The 6401-nt window shown below is 45.0% G+C and overlaps 1 protein-coding gene across 1 annotated transcript in view; it reads left to right on the top strand.

The window, feature by feature from the left end:
* Positions 1 to 2082, top strand: part of TBC1D21 (TBC1 domain family member 21) — a 247779-nt gene extending 245697 nt beyond the window's left edge. The window contains exon 12 of the mRNA XM_069071207.1: positions 1 to 2082. This exon is cut by the window's left edge and continues 411 nt beyond it. The gene's annotated coding sequence lies outside the window, so the exon portion shown is untranslated.
* The last annotated feature ends 4319 nt before the right edge of the window (positions 2083 to 6401 follow it).

The following is a 6401-nucleotide window of genomic DNA, read 5'->3' as shown; positions in this document are numbered from 1 at the left end:
GAAGAAGAAGAAGAAGAAGAAGAAGAAGAAGAAGAAGAAGAAGAAGAATTACTTGAATTTATATAGCACATTGTGATTTCTAGGGCACTTTCCTCACAGCAGCCCAGTGGAGCCAGTAGTGCAAGTAGTATTAGCCTTTACAAAGAAGGCAGAAGCTCTGTGATTCTCTTGGGGCAACACAGTTAATAGTGTCAGAGACTGGGTCTTCTCATTCCAAGTCAAATATTCTTTCTACTGCCTTGGAAGAGTGTTTGCAGGCAGGAAAGAGACCAGAAAGGCTGAGAAAAGACATGAGGGATGGAAAGAGATTGTGTGGGTTGATGAGAGATTGTACAATTCTGGGAAGAAATTATGCAGGTTAGTAACTATTTAAAAGGCAGCTGTGTGTTCTGTGTTTAAAAAAAAAAAAACTTCTAAAAGTGGGTTTATGCTAATAAACTGAGCCCCCCACAAAGGTTCTTATGCAGCCAAGGATAGGAATGGGATAAGCCCCATTCTAATTCTGCTAGGCCCATCCTCACAGGACCAGAGCACTGACCTGAGTGTCCAGACCTCAGATCTCTGGCCCTCTCTCATCCCCAGGGAGGCCCCACAAGGCAGGACCCCCATGCTGAGGGAAGGACACTGACTGTTGTCCACTAGCTCAGATCCCTTCCCTGGCCCCAGAATTACAGCTCTCTAATCTCAGGTGCTGGCATCCTCTTAATGATGCTCTAAGGGACATAGAAGAATGAATCCCATGATTTGTGTCATGGATTGTGTGGTCCGCCATTATTTTTCCAAAACTTCTCTTGGCAAGACCATGGTCAAGAGAACATGAAGGAATTCTGCTCAAAGTCTCTGAGCCTGGACAATGGCTTCCCCAATCTAGTTAGTCTCTCTTAAGGCTGATTAACCTCTCCCTAAACCTTCTAACCCAGAGCTGTCCAGAGCAGCATGGCAGGGAAGATCTGGGCAGCCCAACCTGTTTCCCTGCCCAGAATCCCTTATAGCTCAGAGAGCAGCACCCATCTCATCATATTGAGAGGATGTTCACATATATAAGCTTATTTATATGAGCTTATTTCTCATAATACCCCTGGGTGGGCAGAGCAGGGTACAAACAGGTGGGGAAAGTGAGGCTGGTAAAGAGAAAATGACCTGCCTAAAGTCACACAGTCACTGGTGCATCCAGGACAAGAATAGTTTGTACAAGGCTCTTTCCATGGTCTCATAGATGTTTTCAGAGAAGCATTTGTTATATGAGCACAAGCTTCAAAATCCTAAGGAAATGGGAAGGGAGCTAGAAGTCAGTGATTCACTTAGCAGAATCAGAAAGGGAAATGGCTGACGATGAGAGGAGTGCTCCCCACTCCCCTCAGGAAGCTTCTGTCAACCCCATAGCATTCTATGTCCCCCACTGCAGGCTGGACCCACTGTGAGACTGTCTGGAGGAATTGATTGGCCATACCTTTGGACGTGGTCCTAATAGGTCCACAGTGTAACCGTCACACTCATCTGGCAGCCAGCCAGCAGCCGGAGGAAGGCACCTCATCCCTCTGGGCCACTTCTCTCTTGTCACTCTCCGTAACTCTCTCTGACCCCGAGGTCACTGATCATGTCACACATCAGTACCCTGGGCCATGTGGAACTGAGGGAGAAGACAAACAGCATCCTGAGTTCTGAGGAATCTCCATGTGACAGCTGTGATGGTACAAGCTGCCCCCATGTAGGGGCAATCTAAGGCCCATACGTGATCTGTAAGAAAAGACCCCCCCAGGTCCTTTCATAGCTCCCCATATGTCTTTGGGAATCCAATCTGTCCTTAAAAATGAACTAATGCCTACCCACAATGAGTAGGGGTGGGTAGGGATGGGTTTAAAGGGTATAAGTATGGCTCAGGATAAGTGATTTAACACAGTAACAGTCTAAGGGACTTTAGGAATGTTGCCTCAAAGGAGACTGAGACTAAATGTGGAAGTAAATTAAATATCTTACTTCACCTGGTAGCCATGGTGAAGAAAGAACACTTGACTATCATGGACTACACTTCTGTTTAACCACTTATTCCCAAGGCAAATTGTTTACTTGAATAAAGCTATTTTGACCATTGCACCTTCCTGTCATGTTGGTTAGTCCGTTTTTCCCTTAGAGCTGATTGGGTGAGTTTATGGCTCTTTCTCCCTCTATTCTCCCTCTTCTCCCCAGATATAATTGCCCTGGAAGCTTCCTTCCTGGTTTCTGATCCTTCTAAGGGGCTGGATTGGGTCAGTAAGCTATGTTTGACTTTCACAAGTCTTATTCTCATATCAGTGTTACCTCTAACAGAGAGGCAGGGCTGTGAGTTATAGGGACAGGAAGGCAGAGGTTGCTGCCAGAAGCAGATGCTAAAAGAGCACCTCTTCTACTTGGAGGCTTCCTGAAGACAGTAGATGAAATAAGAATCTTAACAGTCTCATCAATGATGGAGTGATCTAGAAGGGAGGAAAGTGGACTCACCTGTGGGACATCTCACACTTGTGGGATGTGTTCATGATAATCAGAATGGAGTCATTAAGTCTTTGGTTTTTCAGCTGGACACCCAAGAAAAAAGTTGCTTTAGGAAAACTCGAGTCTTGAAAGACAGTTAGTTGGCCTAGGCATAGGCACCCTGAGTGTCTGCTCCTGGGGAGGCTGGTGGGTCCCTTGAGCTTAGTAGTTCTAAGCTGGAATACAGCTAGAGCCAACTGAGTGTCTGCACTTAAGCTGATCTCCAATATGGTGAAGCTTCAGGGTTGGAGGGGACCACCAGGCTATTGCATGAAGGGTGAACCAGCCTGGATCGTAAAAGGATCAGGTCAAAGCTATCAGCACACAGTGACAGCAGCACCTCAGTCTGGTTGAAATAGGGAGACCAGTCTCCAAAATATATTGCAAATCTGGATTTAACCCCAAGGAATTGTGATGAAGTATGGTCATAGCATTAGAACTTTAATCCCCTGAATGGAATGAAAATAAAGCCAGGGCCCCGGTGGGGGCGGGGGTTGTAGAAGGTTAGATTTATCTTTAGGGACTATTCCATAGAAGCATTCAAAGTACAGAAGTCTACGTGTGGGCATAGCTTTAGAGCTGGGGAGGAGGACCTTTGGAGGTCAAGTCCATTTTACAGATCAGAAAGCTGATGCCTCACAATGGTTGAATGACTTGCCCAGGGTCACACTGCTAGGAAGAAGCTGGGGAGATATTCCTAGTCAGGTTCTGTAATTAGGCTTTCAGCCCACACATTACTTGGCTGGCAAAGATGGGGAGAAAGGGGCTGTAAACCATGCATATAGAACGATCAGGCATTCTGTGTGTGAGCAATATGTCTGCCTACAAGGTGCTTGGAGAGTCTCAAAATAATCATTCTGTGGTGATAAGTCTCCTTTAGACTTGAGTGGGGGATAGCATCGAAAGTCGCCTTCCTGCTTTGGGTCCCCACGATATTGTTGGCAGGTACAGAGTGAAACATAATCCTTCCTCCTAAAATGTGCGGAACTGTAAAATGTCAGCCAGTCACCAGCAGTTATTAAGTTCCTACTATATGCCATTTATGACACTAAATGCCTGGGATAGGAAGAGAGGCAAACACCATTTAAGTCACTCTCAGATACCTTAGATAGGCTAAAAACAGCCACCATTTGTATAGTGCTTTACCGTTATCTGACCTTCACACCAGTCTTGTGAAAGAGGTACCATTGTTCACCCCATTTTACAGATGAGGAAACAGAGGCTGAGAGATTTTTTTAACAGTCCAGGAAAGAAATGAAGGCACCCTCCATAGGGTAGAGAGCCAGTTTCCAAGCCCCAACAGGGGTGGGGCCTCTAGGCCACATGGCCTTCTAGGTCCTTGGGTATGGTCTTTTGACTGAGTCCAAGTTTTACAGAACAAATCCTTCTATTAAGGGGTTTTGTTCTGTGAAGTTTGGACTCAGTCAAAAGGCTGCACCTGAGGACCTAGGATACTGCACATGGCCTCGAGGATGCAGGTTCCCCAGCCCCGACCAAAGCTCAGGTCTAGACAATGCCTCATTGCAAAGCTCTGATTTCAGTGTGAAGAGGGAGCTATCCCACAGATGTTAATGTGGAGAATGGCCTTCCTTGGCCTGCAAGCTGTTGCCTCCACAGTCACTCACAACCCTTCTGCTGACACAGGGTGAATTGAAAGAATCTGGTCCCTGTGTGTCACCAAGGGCAGAACAAATGTGCCTGACATCCTGCAGGACATGCTAAGAGTTGGGGTAGGAAAGAAGAGAGGAAGAAATTTGTAGCTGAAGAGATAGGGCATGAGGTAAGAGAGAGAGAAGGAATGAAGAGGGATGAGGAAGAGGAGGGGGAACAAGAAGGATGAAGTAAGGCAAGAGAGAGGGTTCGAAGTGACTTGCCCAGGGTCACACAGCTAGTAAATGGCTGAGGCAGGATTTGAACTCAGGTCCTCCTGATTCTAGTGCTCTATCCATTGTACCACCTACCTGTCCTGAGAGTATGTTTCAAAGAAATTGTCAACTGACATTGGTAGAGAGTTTCTTTGGGGGAGAGTCCCCATACCTATAAAATTACAAGTCTAGACCCCCTCACCTCCAACAAACTCTCCTATATCCTAGCTTACATTTATGCTGTTTGTTCTAAGGTTGAAATGCCTTCCTCCTTCCTCCTTCCCTACCTACTAAAGTCCTATCCATGCTTTTAAGCCCAGCCTCCACACCCCCTTCTCCACAAATCGTTCCTGTTAGTAATGACCTTCCCTCTCTGACCTCATATATCACTTTGATTATTATGTACTTGTCATGTGTTATTAGACATTATAGTTATCTGTGTATGTGTCCATAAAATCTGCATTGTAAAATCTCTGAGATCAGACACCAGGATTTATCTAAACTGGGTGTCTCTACCAGCTACCAGCACAGTATTCGGTTCACAGTAGGGGCCCCATGTTTATTTTCACTGAATTGAATTGAGGAGTCAAGGAGGAGGGAGGGAGAAGTGAAGCTGGTGGAAGGAAGAATTTTGTTCTTTTAATTGAAGGCTGTCGTCCAAATTCAAGATTGATTATTTCAAAATTTCTGTTTAATAATTTGGCAGAGATTAATCACGCTGATGCTTTTGCCTCCAAAGCTTATATGTGTATGTATTTATGCGCATGTGAATACAGATTTCTGTATATATCTACATGTGCATACATATATGTATATGGTACATGCATACATGCATGTGTGTATATGTACATGCATACATAGATATGTGAGTATATATACACATATCTATCCATCTATTTATCACAAAAATCCAAGTGTTTCTCCTCTCATTTGATTGGTTGGTTTGTCCTTTAAATTAAAAGAATTTATCTCTCCTTTGCTTTCATCACTATTCCCATTCCCACCCAAGTCTCTTTTGCTCCTACTCTGGTTTAACCGTGTTGGAGGATTATGCTCTGGTTTCTTTATCTCAGGAACAGGAAATGTACATCTATGTGGCTTGAAGGAATTTGGCATGGATTAGCAATTGTGAGATATAAAATTGTCGACCTTCATGCCACTATGGCCTATGGGTTACTATTGAGTTGATGGAAGCTGGCAGAAACACTCACTAGGGACCTAGGCTAATAACCAGACCTCATATCCTTGTTGTATTGTTAAAATCAGATTCACTTATAGGTCATTGTTTAAAAAGTCTGAACAAAACAGGCTGCCTTGGAGGTAGTGAGTGTCCTATCACTGGGAGTGTTCAAAAGAGAGCCTGTTATCTCTGGAGGGAATGCTATAGAAGGGGTCCCACATGCATAGATAAAATGCTGAGCTTAGGGTGTGAAAGTCTGTATATTTACTCCATGAAAGACCAGGTGAATCCCTGTCTTTGTCACTACCTTCGTGCCTTTAGACAAGCCACTTAACCTCTCCAGGCCTCAGTTTCCTTGTCTGCAAAATGAGAGGGCTGGACTAGAGGACCTCTGAGGACTTTTCCAGCTTGAAATCTACCATCTTATGATTCAAGTATTCTCAAAACCCATTCTAGAAACTCAGTTTTGTAGAAGTTGTTCTGTAGAGAACCAGGGCGATCTGGACTGGAGGAGCTGAAGAACAAGGGGTAGGGAGTCAGGAGGGAAAGGGGAAAGGGTTTGGTGTAGAAAGAAACAGAAGGGCCAGGACTTGGGACTGGACTCCCCTCTGGACATTGTGTATTTGAATAAATTTCCGAACCTCTTTCTCCAATCAGTCCCTACCTCTACCTAACAAAATAATCACACACACACACACACACCTCCACCCCCCCCACACACACTCCCCTCCCCCTTACACACATACCCTTTTCTCTCTCTGTCTCTGTCTCTCTGTCTCTGTCTCTGTGTCTCTGTCTCTGTCTCTCTCTCTCTCTCTCTCTCTCTCTCTCTCTCTCTCTCTCTCTCT

This window comes from Petaurus breviceps, unplaced genomic scaffold, assembly GCF_028583685.1.
Source record: "Petaurus breviceps papuanus isolate PSGF00001 unplaced genomic scaffold, PetGlider_PUasm1.0 90825, whole genome shotgun sequence".
Classification (NCBI taxonomy): domain Eukaryota; kingdom Metazoa; phylum Chordata; class Mammalia; order Diprotodontia; family Petauridae; genus Petaurus; species Petaurus breviceps.
The sequence above is the reverse complement of the archived record's forward strand: the minus strand, read 5'-3'. Positions and strand labels throughout refer to the sequence as shown.